Raw genomic sequence first — 15,645 nt, forward strand, 5'->3', positions numbered from 1 at the left:
CTTCTGCGACCCTGCGGGACCTGAGGCCGCGCTGACCCCGCCTGGGCTTCCAGTTAAGCCTCTGGAGCGATGCCCCTCAGCGGAACAGACTTTTAAAAGTCCTGATTTTGCTCTGTTGCTCCGCCGCTCGCCGGGAGCCGGCCCCTCCCCCCGCAGTCTATCTTCCCGTCGCTTTGGATTCACTTCTCCGCCAGTCCTACCTTGCAGAAAGTGGTTGATTTTCTGTTTCTGGAATTGCTGTTCTTCTTCTCTTCAATCTCCCGTTGGATTTGTAGGTGTTTGCAATCTTTAGATAAGCTATTTAGCTGATCTCCCGCTACCCGAAGTAGTCTCAGCCTGCTACTTCTCCGCCATCTTGACTCCTCCCCCTAAGATGTATATTTTAAAGGTATTGTAAAAATTCTCCATGTGTTGTTACCGGTTATGAAATGCATTACTAGGAAGTATCTACCTGGACCACATGATAGATTTGCTTTGTGTTCTGAGAATTAGAATTCTGGGTCCAGGAATAGGTTTCTTTTTTGCTGAGTTGAGGTCAAGTGCCTTCTCTCTTAGTTGAATTTCAGAACATTTGGGAAATGAAAGATACTACCTTTGGGATAGCATTTATGCTTGGGCATATATTTGTATAGGTGACTTTGGATTTGATTTGTTGCATGTCTGTGAGTGGACATGGCATGACCTGGATTTCTTTTAAGGGAACATAGAGAAATGATCCAAATGAATGCCATGTCCTTCAAATTATCACATTGTGAATCTATATGCTATTCCTAAGCTATTGTCAATATTATGACTTAAACATTTCTATAATTCCTTTTATGGGAGAGGGAGTATTCAGAGTCTGAGGTCCAGTGGTGATAAACCTTTGTGCTTTTTTCCCAATTGCCAAAAATCATTTAGAGGCAATTCAAAGGTTAAAGTAGGTGATCAAATGGTATAAAAACACTAAGACATATAATGTAACAAAATTGATTTGCAGATAGAACCCAAAAGCCGTTGCCAAATGAACTTCCAGAAATCCTTTAGATGATGTCAGTTTCTCAGAACTAAGTGATGGCTTTCCAAAGTGTCAAGTATGAAGGGTCTAATAAATATGTCTGTATTAGTCAGCTTGGGCTTCTAAAACAAAATGTCATGTACTGGATGGCTTAAATAAGAGACAGTCTTGGGACGCCTGGGTGGCTCAGTTGGTTAAGCAGCTGCCTTCGGCTCAGGTCATGATCCCAGCGTCCTGGGATCGAGTCCCACATCGGGCTCCTTGCTCATCAGGGAGCCTGCTTCTCCCTCTGCCTCTGCCTGCCATTCTGTCTGCCTGTGCTTGCTCTCTCTCTCCCTCTCTCTCTCTCTGACAAATAAATAAATAAAATCTTTTAAAAAAAAAAAAAAAGAGACAGTCTTAAAGTTCTGGGCATTGGAAAGTCTAACATCTGGGTGTTAACTGATTTGGTTCTGAGCGAGGTTCCTCTTCCTGACTTGTAGATGTCATCTTGTCATCTTGTGTCCTCACATGACAGCGAGACAAGGAGACAGAGAGACAGATGTCTCTTCCTCATCCTATCAGTGTACCACTTCCGTTACTGGGGATTTATTCTTGTGACCTCATTTAAACCTCATTGCTTTCTAAATGCCCTACCTCCTATTACCATCACATTGAGAGGTGAGGCTTCAACTTATGAATTTTAGGGGGACACAAGCGTTCAGTTCACAACAGTATTCACCCTGTTATGTTTAGGTTCATGGCTGAACCATATGGGCATGTCAATATCACTCCGAATCTGTGTGGCATGGTGGAGGAGTATATGCTTCATGACCAAGTGTACAGCCTATTAGAATTTATCCTACCTAATTCATCTTTATTCAATTCATTGCTGTAAGCTTTGTGAAAAGCCAAGTTCTTCAATACAAGTGAGGCTTTTTATTGACTGGTGATGTGCTGGTCTCAAAATTCTGCCATGTTTCTAGAGACAAGGCCTTTCCCTTACTCTCATGATTATAGAACAGGTGCAGGGTACTTGGATATCCTCTGGTCCACTGTTTTCCAAATTTCAGCCATTTTGTGTCGTGATTTTATAATACATATATATCAACTGTGTCATTATTAACTTATTTTCTTGAAAGTAACTCACTTGGAAAAACTATAAATTTATTTAAAAAGGAGACTGTTTTGCCACTATAGTTAAAAACCCATGTGACAGAAATACAAGATAACCATAAAATAAATACACTGAAAGTGAAATAGTGTTATTAATTCTAACTAGATACTGATTCCCCTAACCCGAGTTCTAGGTTTTGTTTGTTGACAAGAGAGATTAGCAAGTACTGAAGAAATATTAAAAACATATTAAGCCTGTGAAGTGTAATTGCACCTGAATTTGTTTGTGCCTTGTATCTACACCCTTGAAAATCCCCTCCCACACTGAGTCTGGTTTTGGCCATGTCATTTGCTTTGGCCATCAGACAACAGTGACTTGAAACATACTTGCACATCAGGGCTTTCCCTCTCTTATTATTCTTGGAAATTTTGACCAGCACATGAACAAGCCTACACTAGACTAATGGATGATGAGAGTCACATGACCAGGTCACCCCATCACTGCATCCAATAGTGGACTAATGACCGGGTTAATGACTGGGTGTGTGATCAGCTAACCCTAGTCAATCTGCTGGCTCCAATTGCAATAGTGGGCTCAGGCCGGGTCAGCTGATCCTGGCCTAGATCAGCAGAACCAGTAGACCCATAGGTCTGAGAGCACTAATTAATGATTGTGCCACTCAAACATTTTAGTGTGGTTTGTTATTGAGCAAAAATGAACATAGATTCCAAAGTAAGATTTGGACCATGCAACTGATAGAACAAAATTTTCCAATACAGTTTTTTCAGTGTTGAATTTGAGTTCAACCATCTGGTCTTACAACTAATGATGTACATCCCACACTTCAAGAAACTCTGATTCAGTCTAAGTTTCACCTTTTAGGTTTAACAGCTGAAGGTTGGGAGAGATGACTGACTATACCTCGACTTCATATTTAGCTAGTGACAAAGATGATACTAGAGTTCAGGTCTCATGTGCACAGTCTATTTCCAGAGCAATTTGCTGCCTTCTTCAAGGTTGGTGTGTTTAATCATAAAAAATGATGAGTAAGGTTTTAGGGAGACATTGTATCATCAGCTTATTTTATCTGTGTCCTCTCATGAAAGTAGAAGAAATTCAAGTTAACCCACAGAATTGAGAAAAGTAAAAAAATTTTTTTTGGATTATCTGTGCTCTGGATTGAATTGTACCCCCTTCAGCCCCAAAGATATATTGAAATCCTAACTCCCAGAACCAACGAATGTGACATTATCTGGAAACAGTCTTTGCAGATGTAGTCAGGTTAAGACGAGGCCATGCTAGGTTAGAGGAGGCTCTAAATTCAATGAATAGTGTCCTCATAGGAGAAAGAGATTTTTCACATAGAGACACCCAGAGGGAAGATAGCCATATGATGATAGAAGCAGAGATTAGGATTATGCTGCCACAAATCAAGGAATGCCAAGGGTTACTGGGAACCACCAAAAACTAGTAAGAGGCAAGAAAGGATTCTTCCCTTGAGCTTTGAAGAGAATAGGGCCCAACATTGATTGTCAACTCCTAGCCTTTGCAACTGTCAAATAATAAGTTTCTATTGTTTCAAGCCACACAGTTTGTGGGACTTTGCTATGGTAGCCCTAGGAAACCAAGGCATCTTACTTGTTGACTTCTGTTGGCAATAATATTCCACCTATGTTATACCTAAATGAAATGCAAAGTAGAGAAACTGATAGAATAAGAAGGCCAGCAATTCAAAAACAACTTCATCCATCCCCTAAAAATAAGCCACTAAACAGAAACACCTGTATGGCTAACCAAGAGCTGAGTTTGTGTTAGATGACAGTCATACAGTCTGGTCTCACATTTCTTTCCATCAACAAAGGAGATACCAATGCCATCACCTTTCCCCCTTTGGGCTGCTCTGGCTTAGGCCTGAGGCAACAGAGCAAGTCTTCCAGGCAGGATATTCTTCAGAGTTGGTAAAAATGTAGAAATTGGGTCTTCATGGGGAAGTTAATATTCACCAAAGTATTCTCTGTAAGTTCATTTTATTTGGGGTGTGACAAACATCTGGATCCTTTGTCATCTTCTAGGAGTGAAGACAGATACCCTCAGAGTTGACATTCCCTCCTTTCTTCTTCTAATTCTGTTGTGATCTGAATGCTGGTTTTCCTGCACAGGAGAAAGTGATGTTGGCACCCACTGAATTACTGTGTTCTGCTCCTTCGGGGCTCAGAGTAGCACTTCCTTTTCTTGGTTGTGTTATTCATTATCCATTTACAGTCATTTACATTTTGAAATCATTATCCTGCTGCATCAAAGTATTAATGGGGGGTGCAGAGCAGCTGCACCAAGGTAATTTACTTGGCTTCTGAAAACCTCCTCCAGATAATCCAGAAAAATCTGTCACATGGGGACCCCAATTTGTCTGATTACCTTGTTCTGACAGATGCTGGGGTCATATGCTTAGACTTTTATTTTTGTTGCTTTCATTTGGTTAATTCTATTAGTGGCTTATTCTGGACATGAAAGTCATTTGCTATTAAAAACAAATGTCATCTCAAAAGGAAAATCCCAAGGCTGCCTTTCCTTCTGATCTCCCCATCAACAGCAAAGTCTGTATGTTCTAATCAAAAGTGTTGCTTTGCATTAATTATCTTCTCTACCTCTTTAGTGTTTGGGGGAATAATGCCTCTGAGTGAAGAAGGAGAAAAAGGTCCTGATTGTTAGGTGAATTTGAAGCTGTCCTTCGGACTGGATCTAAATGGCCCAACCAAGTTTGATGTCAACCGTGAAAGTTCTACTGGTGAGTTTGTCAGCGACTCCCAGCTGCCTCAGAATAACTTTTTACCCCCTCTTCCTCAAGTGCTAATTTGTTTGGGCCCCCAATGTGCTCATCTACAAAGTCAGATTTCCTAGTTTCTCTGCAGCAAAGTGGACATGTGATGCAATTCTGACTAATGACATGTAAGAAGTCTGAGCCCCCTCAGACTTGTGGGAAAATTTTGCTTTTCTTAATGTAGGCATTGTTCTTCCCTCCTTCTGGCCCCATTATCTTCCTTCCTGCCCATGAGATGTCTCAAGCTGGACTAGCCATCTTGTTACCATGCAGGAGAAGCCAAGAGAAGTGCAGAAACTTTGCCCCGATACACTTAGCTACCAAATCAATGCCAGGAAATGTCTACTTCCGGTCTTCATCTTTCATGGGGAAAAATAATCCCTATTTTATCCATATCACAGTTAAGTGGATTTTCTGTTATGTGCAGCCACACTTGATCCTTGGGTGATACAGTGGATTTCTAAGAGCCCAGTGTGTTTCTATGTCTTTGGTTGAAGAGTTATTTGGAGCCAGAAGGAAATAGGAGCCAGGGAGAGAAGCCTGGCAGAGCAGAGCCCTGGCATTTGCTTGTGTGTATGTCAGACAGAGCCTCTTATATTCTCAGTTCACTCTCTGGCTTAGGGCTTTATTGCTGTTCTGGATAACTTGTCAGAGGGATTCCCTGGGTTTCCAGGCCCTTTTGGGGAATTGCATTTAATGAACAACTGCTTTGTTCATTTCCTCACTAATTTTCCATTTTTGAGAGAAAAAGGAAGCTCTGACTGAGATAATGATATCCCAGTGCCCATTAGGAGAGAACGATGTACTAAGTGAATTAAGGAGGTGGAAGGATATATTTTTATGAATTGAAAAATGTCATTTTGTATACAAGAAGTCATTCTGAGTAAGGACAAAAATCCTCACAAAACCCAGAAATGCAGCTGGATTGGATCATCTCTTTTCCTGACAAACCTTTAAAAAATTTGTTTCAGAATGTTCCAGTTATTCTTTACCACTGCAGTCTGAACTGGGAGTCTACTGGAGTCTCTTGAAATTATTCTGCTGGATTCGGCCGTCAGAGTGTCAGCTGGGGGTCTAGTCATATTACTACCATGGTTGGGAGATCTAGGCTTCCCCTGGGCTTTGGTGGGGGGCGGGTCTCTGAGAGGTATCCCCTCATGGGGATAGGCCCCGTGGGCCCTGACCTAGAGAAAGACAGCTATTGTGGGCAGCACTCCAGGGCTGCAGAGGGACAAACCTCCTCATGAGGAGAGCAGGGTAGACCTCTCTAGATTTGCTTGCTTTCAATAGCTAACTAGTTCCAGAGAATTTCTGTTACTTTCCATTGCTCTGGCTGTTCTTTTCATATAGCTTGACACAAACTGCACCTCCTCAGATAGCAAGTAGGAGGCAGGACAGTAAGGTAATCTAGAACCTGCTCTCAGTTCATCTGAGAGATCTGGGTTCTGCCCTAGTTCTGTCATTTATATGCTGGCTGACCTCAGATAAGTTACTTAACTTCTCTGAGCCTTGGCTTCCTATCTATAAAATTAGTTATTCAGGTTATCTATTATTGCCGCATAGGAAATGACCACAAAACTCTCAGAGACAGCCAACAATAATTTCTTACTCCCATACTGCTGGTCAAAGCAAAGGGCAGTGCTTTCTAGATTGCTGAAGAGTTAGCCTCTGACCCAAGTTGTAAACTGCTTCATGCAGGTTTTTCTGGAGCCCAGGCTGGAGGACAGTGGCTACCAGGAGCATGTTTTTCTCATGATGGAGTTCAGCAGCTTCTAGGCTGGTGAATGGAAACCTGTGATCCTCCTTAGGCTTGTAACACATGCTCTGTCACTTTGGCTGTCACTCCATTGGTCAAAGCAAGTTACATGGCCAAGTCCCACATCCACAGGGTGGGAAATACATTTCTGCTATGGAGGAGGTAGGAAGTAAATATTTACTGAACAATATTCTAATGCCTGTTCCCGCTGAAGAGATGTTTTAGAGTCATAATGAGGACGATGAGAGGCATTCAGCATGGAGGCATACTATAGTAAGTACTCATTCAATGCTAGCTACTGTTTCTGCTGCTGTCACGGCTATGTCTATTATGTTACACGCCCAGACTTAGCAGGGATGTGGGCTCTGGTGGGAAATACATCGAATAGGCTGTGCACTATTCAAGATCTTGCTGGCATGAGAACCACAGCTTCTTCTCCTCCAGCCCAATAAGCAATGATCCACACTTTGACCTCAAATGGCCCATGGAAGCTTCTGAGAACTTTGGATCATTGTGATGCTATTTCTTATGTACATCCTTGTACCTTTATAGCATGTGTATGCTGGTTCTCATTTGACTCTTTCGGTTATCCTGTGAAAAAAACTGAGAAACCACTGCCGTTTTCAGTTTATGGAGAAGAGAACATGTTGGGTTAATCCCAGGTGACATCTGTCCCTTCGGCCTTAGGGTCTCAAGTTTGCATGGCCAGGTATCATGTTCGTGACAAGGGCATTAGTTGAGGTGTAGGAATTAACGATAAAGATTTGAACGTCAATATTTCTTCATTCCTTCGTTCATTTACTCATTTAACAAGCAGACATGTATGGAACCGTTGTTATGTGCTCCGTAAGCACTGTGGGGACACCCTGTAAGGAGTGGAGGGATAGTTCCAGGCCCCTCTGGGGTTCAGAGCTTGGCAGGGAGTTGGCGGTGAGGGCCAGAGTCAGGAAGCCTGAGCTTGCCCACCACCCATTTGTCTTTCGTGAGCCCTATGTAGCCTCCTCCCATCTCTCCTTAGAGCACCTACTTGGTCTGACTAGATCATCCTTTCAGGTTGCACTGGAAGAGTTCAGGGTTCCCTGAGGGCCACACATTGACCTAGTTGGGGACATACCTAGTCCCTCACTTGAGTAAGCTCCCTGTGATGATGGGATTGCAAGATACAACAGTAGAGTTGGGGGTCAGGGGTCTGGGTTGCTTCCTAGGTCAAATGGAAGATGGGGAGGCTATGTAATGATACCCCCTTCCCACTCTGTCTTTATTTTCCTGTCTCTGAGATGGGACCTATGATGTACTGGATGAAAAAGGTCTTGATTAATTAATTCCTTATTCTCAAGCCTGAGCTAAACTCACAATTAAACCTATGAGTCTAATAGAGATTATTTATCCGCATTTTACAGATGAAGAAACAGGCTCACAGAGGGTCAGCTACTTGTCCATTGTTTTGCTAGAATCCCAGCTGACTTCACAGATGCTTTCTAGTCCTCAGATTCCATAATGCTTTCCCATTCACAAACACTCAGTGCTGTGCTGTTCCTTGCAGTGCCCCGAGCTTGCCAACACTCACCTGTCAGTGCTGTGAGGAGGCCTGAGGTAGGAGGGGTGAACAAGGAATGAGAAGCTCCTCTTCTCTCTCCCACCCCAGGGAATCCTTGTATCTCCCTTTCCCCCAACCCTGGATTTTGCAGGGGAAATCAATCCAGGACCTAAGCCCACTGGGTTAGGGCTTATCATGTCCTGGGTTGACCTTGATTCAACAGGGTACAGCCAGTCTGTGCTGGGTGGGCACACTTACCTCTTTACAAGTCCTGGCTTCTTGGTCTTTGCTCATCTTTGGCCCCAGATGGCTGTGGACCTAAGGTCTCGTGGTTGCTTTATCAGTTTCCCTCCTCTGCTTTTGTTCAAGGTCTTGACTTCAGAGCTTCAGGATGTTTCACAAAGAACAAAGGTATCTGGGCTGCCTGGAGTGTGCACACTAGGACAAAAGTCTACTAAGTGCCTTATATCTGCTATTTGCTCAGGTGCATTTAATCTAACTCCTGTGATAGAGGTACTGCTCTCTTCATTTTATGAAACTCAGATAGGTTATTTATCTTTCTCAGGAATACACAGCTGGTAAACAAAGCTTATTTTTCCATCATGTAATTCTTTCTTGTCAATAATAGTTGCTTATATGGGTCAAATGTTTCTTATATGTTATCTGCAATCCTCATTAGCAACTGTGCCTTCTTTACCCTTTATTGCACAGAGGGGTTAAGTAACTTGCCTTAGGTCACACAGCTCATGTTATAGTTAGGAAGTTCAAGCCTGGGGCTGTCAAGGCTCCCACACTTCTCTTATTCTTTTTCTCACGGAGAAAGACCTCTTGGGCTTCCCAATAATCTCACCGAGCTGCTCACAGACTCCCATGTGTGGTAGAAGGCTAATTAAAAGAATAGCAAGAAAACATTCTTCATTTAAAGGGCAACCTGTGTGTTTGGTGTGCAGAGGGAGATGGTGGGAAGTGAAACCCCATCTCCAGTCTTGGCGTTTGGTGGGCTGATCGTAACACTCTCATACCTTCTTTCTGAGCATCTCTTGCTGGCGCCACACCTTTCCTAGCATTTGACTTCCTGAGTCTTTGGTAAATGGCTGTGGCTCTAAGGACTGTCCTCTGGCTGGACCCTTCTGACCTCTGACTCCTATCCTCCCAAACCATCTGAGGTCTGCAGGCACAGCCCATGAAAGAACAGCCCCAGTACAGGCAGCTTCTACCACCAGGAAGTGAACTAGGATCTTGCCTGGACCCCAGCCCAGTCAGAATACGCAGCCAATAGGAGGTCACTGAGAAAGGGTGTTAGCTCATTGCAACCTTTAGCATCATTACTGTGGTTCCTCTCCTGCCTTGGAAAAAATTGCCTCTTTTCCCTGACTACTCCCTCCCTAGCACCTTCACATAAACCCAGTTGCTGAGGGCCAAAATGGACCAAAGCAGAGCACACCCAACTCACTTTGTGCTGTGAGAACGGCTAAGACTTTGTGCATTTTCTAATCTGATTACATTTCCAGTCCAAGCCCTCTTTATTTCTCACCTCCTAATTGATTTCCCTGCTTCTACCCCTACAATTTATTCTTTACTCAGCAGCCATCCTGATCCTTTTAAATTGGAAGTCTGATCATGTCACTCTTCTCTTCAAAGTCCCCTAATAACTTGCCATGCTCCTCAGAGAAAAGCCAAAGTCCTTACAGTGGCCTCTAATGATCAAGGGCAGGGGCCAGCATGTTTCCTCTGCAAAGGGACAGATAATAAATAGTTTTGGCTTTGTGGGCTATTGGTCTCTGTGGCCGTTACTCAACTCTGTGAGCATGAAGGCAACCACCAACAATATGTAAATGAACACATGTGGCTATGTCCCAATGAAACTTTGTTCCCAGAAACAGGCAATAGGTCGGCCTGTGGTTTGGTGACCTCTGCTCCAAGTGACTGCCCTCTGCTACCTCTTGGCTCTTATGATCTTGTCTTGTCCTCTGCATCAGCCCCATGGATATCTACAAATACTGCAAGACTTTGTTTGGGGTCTTGCCCTGGCTATTCTACCCAGAACATTCTTTCCTTGTGTATCCGAGTGTCTCCTTTTCTCATTTCCTTCAGGTTTCTGCTTCAGTGTCATTGCCTGAGAACCCTCCTTGGCCACTATGTCTGAAATAGCAACCTTCTCATTTTCTTAGCACCTCACACTTTTTTACTCTGCTTTATTCTCCTCAATAGCCCTTGCTACCACCTGTATATTTATTTATTGAACAAATAAATGATTTCTTTGGCAAATATTACCGAGTGCCTCCTTAATGCCAGACAACACCCCAGGTGCTGAAAGTCCATAAAGAACAAACTGGATGAAAGCCTTCTATCACGGGACTTTAAGTCTAGCTGAGGAAGACAGCGAATGTAGTGAAAATAAATATAAATGTGGCAGGTAGAGATAAATGCTTTACAGGAAGTCAGGCTGGGTAAGGGGGCAGGTCGAGGGGGATGTGCCTCTGTTTCTCTCTCAGTATTCATCTTTTGCCTGCCATCGCTGCTAAGCTCTTTCGAGTTACTACTGCAACGGTGTCTTTAACTCGCTTTGCTCGGCTTAGAGCCTGCCACTGCGACGCGGTTGACAAAATTCCGGTGCCAACAGGGGGCGCCACAGACTGCGCAGAGCTGGCTGTGCCGCGAAGTGTGATTGAGACAGGGGCCGCCAGGTTTCTGAACCGGCAGGAAAGGGAGGCGAAGGCTGCCGCGGAGGGATGGGGAAGTTGGAAGTTGTGGGATGTAACAGGATCTGAACACAACTGCCTGCACCACAAGTGTTTTTCATGGAGTGCTGCCTAAAGTACCAGGCATTACGGGACAATGCACTTCTAAGTCGGATGCTTAATAAATCAGCCAGGCATGCATTATTATGCCGCCACGGAGCCCTTGTTGTGTCTTAATGCTCAATTATACAGCACGGAATCTGGGTCGGGCTTTCTGTCATCTTGGATGTGTGGCAGAAATGGCCTCGCTCTAATTGCTCTACATGGGAATGGGTTCATTTGTGTTTGGCGGGTGACTCACGCTGTTTGACAATTAGATTGAAGGGGCCTCACCGAGGATCACAGGCTCAGACAAGACAGATCTTGAAAGAGATCTTAGAAGTGACCCTAGTCCGATCTGCTCCTGCTGCAGGTGGGAAAATCAAGGCTCGCAGAGAGAAAGTGACTTGCTTGAGGACACCAGATAGGTAGCCATGGAGGCTCAAGCCAGGCTACTGATTCTGAGTCACATATGCACCGCACCACCCCAGGCAGATTCTCAGCACAGCCACCGCTGCCCTTCCTATGACCGCGGCAAACGCCATGGATGGTGACATTTGACTCTGAAGCTGAAGACCAACCGGAAGAAGCTGTGCCTCATTTACTTAAATAAAAATGGACAAACCGGTTAACAAAACAACAGACTTCCATATTTTATGGATCCCTAGGGACCCCGTGAACTCATGCTCCCAGATTAAAGGAAAGAGGAAAACCATACCCTCCTTGCTGAACTATGCTGCCTGCTGGTTCCGCAGTGCCCCAGCGGTCTCTGGAATGGAGATTGTCATGTATGACAGCTGGAGAGCATTATCGCTTGAAGACTTGCATTCTGGCTTTTATATTTGATTTACATAGATCTGCATACTGTATGCTCTGGGCATTGTTTTTCTGTTTCATTCCATCTTCACCGCCTCTCTTCTCTAAGCTCAGTGGGTATTTTGGCTTCCCCAGCTCCTCTGGGTAAGACAGGCCCTTGGCTAGAGTTTGATCTGGAGAAACATCTGGAAGTTCCACCTCAAGGAGAGGCTCTGGGGCAGAGTGACTGCTGGGCCAGTCATATATTCAAGTCATGTGGCCTTCATTTCTCTTACGCTTCCATGACAGAGGCCAGTCCTTGTTTATCTCCTGTCTTCCAGGTCTCTGTGTATAAAGTCCCAGAGGGGTAGCTTTGAATGTGTGTCTGGGGCAAAGTTGTACCTTCAAGATGCCATGGAGAAATGACCACATTTTGGGCACCTAGATCAGTCCTAGAGGATAAATAGTACCAGATGAGAAAGGCGAATTAAAACCACAGTGAGATACTACTACCCACCCAGTAGGATGGTGAAAATGAATGAAACTGATAATACCAAGAGTTGACAAGGATGTGGGTCAAGTAGAACTACCATATGTAACTCAGAGAAGTGCAAACTGATATAGTTGCTTTAGAAAATCCCTTGACAAACTTTCCGGAGATGAACATGCCTCTCCTGTGACCCAGCAGTTCATTTCCAGGTCTTCCAGCAAGGGAAGGGAGTGCCTGTGTCCTCCAAAATTCATGGATAAGAATGTCCATAGCAGCTTCATTCACAACAGTGAAATATTGGAAACTACCCAAATAGATAAGTCCATATACTTGTACAGTGGAATAGGGCATGGCAACATAAAAGAATAAACTGCTTATGAGCAATATGAATGAATCTCACAGAAAAGAAAACAGACATCGAGAATCCATACCATAAGTTGCCATTTATATGAAGTTCAAGAACAGCAAAGCTGGTCTGTGGGGATAGACTTCAGAACTGTGGTTACCTTTGGGAAAGGAGATGAACTAGGAAGAGGCATGGGGGAGGTTTTTGGGGTGATGAGAATATTACATATGTAAAAATTCACTCATTCACTTATAATGTGTGTCCTTTACTGTGTGTCTGTTGTATCACAATAAAACCAAAGTAGATAAAAAGACTCAGGTGAGAAAGCCTCCAGTCCTATTCTGGTAATGTCCCATGTTAGTCCCAAGACTTGCAGGACTTGGACTCTATTTCCAGACTCCTGATACCAGTTTGCTTTCTGGATTATGGGCTTCAGCATTTCCTACCGGCCTACAGGTAGAGGTTTAAACATGCCCTAACCTGGCTACCTGCCTCTGTCTTAGTAAATACAGGCACACCTTCAGGTTTGCCCAACTTCAAGTTGAGCTGATGGTGTCAGAGTTTGCCTGCTCTGAAAACAGCTCTTCCAGGGCCTGCCTTCTCTACTCTATAGCCCATTTAGTCCAACCCTTAGTAGTCAAGAAGAGATGGGCCAAGGATCTCCCCATACTACATCCTCCATCAGCTCCCCACACTGCCACAATTTTTAAGGGGCAGCTGTAGAGGTGATACTCTGTTACTAGCTGGATAATAAATCCTGGGTAGTCTCAATGAGCTCGGTTGCACAGACCCATCAGGACTCCTTCGGGCTAAGCTAATGGTCAACTGAAGGCTTGGAATAAAAACAGACCCCCCTTTCCTTGGGCCCTCTCCTCTAGGATAGGGATGGCAAACACCTCATACATGGACCAACCCATCCTCTCCTGGCTCCTTCCTACCCCATGGCAGATATTAGTCCTTGATTATAGCACTTTTTCTAATTAGCTTGGATGGAAAAGGTCTCCAAGGAAACACAAGAGGCAAAGGGTATGCTCAAGTATCTGGAGTTGGGCTTCTCTCTTAAGGCCTAGCCTGGGAGCATTTCCTCCCAGACAAAAGGTAACCCTGGGCCTGTCTTGCCATACCAGCTGCCAAAGGAATAAGAGAGATGAAAGTTCTAGACCTGGTTCTTAGAAGTAGATGTTGAGAGAAGGATTTGCCTCCAAGGACTTACTAAGGAAATGCTCCCAGGTTATGGTAGGGGATAAAGGGGCAAGCAAAATTAGTCTCAGGCAAAAGTCCCCTAGAGGTGGCTTTGCTCAAGATCGGTAGGAGCATTCTAGAGGATGAGTTATTCTAGGCATTGTCCAAGGGAGCTAGGCTTATATACCTTTGTACCCGTCCATCATTGATCAAGGGCTTCTGGGGAGAAGTAAATTCCCAGGCACCCCTGGCTGTCTGTGTGTGGGGAGCACACCAGTGGCTCGAGGGCAGCCCTTCAAAGATATACTTTAGGTGTGGGCGTGGAAAGTAAAGGTGCGCCCAAATTGGGGCACACAAAAACAGTAAAATACAGATACTCTCCACTACTAAAGGCAATTCAGAGACAAAATGCACAAGAAAGATGGTGCCTAGCAGCAGCGTGGTCTTGAATTCTCCCTACTACGGGGAAGAATACAGGGAAGGAAGAGGGTGATTGTGTGCCTCATGATCAATCCCCACCTGACCCCTACCATAGCTGTCCATCATGGCTGGAAGGGAGGAAGGGGCAGGGTACTGCCTAGACACAACCACTACAAAGGCACAAAGACATCTCCCCAGGAGAGGCTTCCAGCTCCTAACCCTCCTGCAAAACCCACTGGCATCTTGATCACTTCTGGTTTCACAGCACCGGATGATTTCGGAGTGCTTTCCTGTGCCTGACTTTATTTTCATTCCTGTGAGGTGGGCAGGGACTTTTGTTTCCAGTAGTCACAGAATACAAAGGGTTGATGTGCTTTCCGGTAGCCTTCTTTGTGCTGCTTCTCCAATTAGTTTGTATTTTTGTCTGGAGCTGACCCTGATTGTCTCTCTCCACAGCTGAACTGGCAGGGTTAAGGAGCTGTGTTAATTCCCCACCTTTAAATAGTCCTCTCCTCACCCCAAGTAAGAGAATGATTTTTTTTTTTTTTTTTGTCTTTTCTGTGCAAAAAAGATTGGGACCCTGGACACCTGGTCCCTGGTGTTGCCTCGGCCCACCTGCTAGCTGTTAAAATTCTTTAACCTCTCTGGGCCTCCGTTTTCTCATTTGCAGTATAAAGTGGTTGGCCTAGATGACAACTCCAGTCCTTGCTCTGAAATTGTGTGCACACATGGCTCCGGGTTATGGGAATTGTGTTTCTTTGTTCATTAGGAACAAAGAGCAGGACTCAGATTTTAAAGTTGCCACTATATTTTGCTTCCAATACCTTACTTTTTAGGTAACGTTTTTCTTTAAGAGGTGGGAGCTGGCTGGTGTAAGGGGACCTTCCCCTCCCTTTTCTTTCTTTGTTTTCTTTTCTTTTTTTTCTTTCTTTCTTTCTTTCTTTCTTTCTTTTTTTTTAAACATTAAAGACCCTGTCTTCAGGGAAGAAGAGGCTGTTGGAGTGTTTTGAATGTTTCAAATCAAAGCCTGCCAAGGGAAGGGGAGCTATAGGTTTCAATAAGCACCTTCTTTCAGCAATTTTAAGAATTTCACTTAGGAGGATAATGAAATCTTCAGAAACCGTAGGAGACATACCAGGAAAAAAAAATATGATTCATCAGTGGAATTTCTTTAGACACTCTCTGTCCCTACTCCATTTGTCCATCAGGAGGGTCTTCTCTGAAGTCTTTTGCATCCTCCCTGGATCTTGGGGAGCTTGTGTGACCAGCGTCCCCGCTCGCTGTTGACCACACCAGTTCCTGGGGCCCGAGTTGCTGCCCTGTGCTGCTGCGTGCTGCTCAAGGCCAGTGTTTCCCCTGGCAGCCCAGGCTTTCCAGAACCAAAGCTCACTTCTTTGCATCCTGCTTCTCTCAGTGTTGCTCTAGTAA

The 15,645-nt window shown here is 44.4% G+C and overlaps 1 long non-coding RNA gene across 1 annotated transcript; it reads left to right on the forward strand.

Moving 5' to 3' along the window:
* Positions 1-4,745: 4,745 nt before the first annotated feature.
* On the forward strand, positions 4,746-6,687 carry LOC125096052 (uncharacterized). The gene is made up of 3 exons (XR_007126040.1): positions 4,746-4,878; positions 5,883-5,972; positions 6,610-6,687. It is a non-coding gene; the product is annotated as an uncharacterized LOC125096052 (long non-coding RNA).
* Positions 6,688-15,645: the final 8,958 nt, after the last annotated feature.

This window comes from Lutra lutra, chromosome 3 (genome assembly GCF_902655055.1).
Source record: "Lutra lutra chromosome 3, mLutLut1.2, whole genome shotgun sequence".
NCBI classification, from domain to species: Eukaryota; Metazoa; Chordata; class Mammalia; order Carnivora; family Mustelidae; genus Lutra; species Lutra lutra.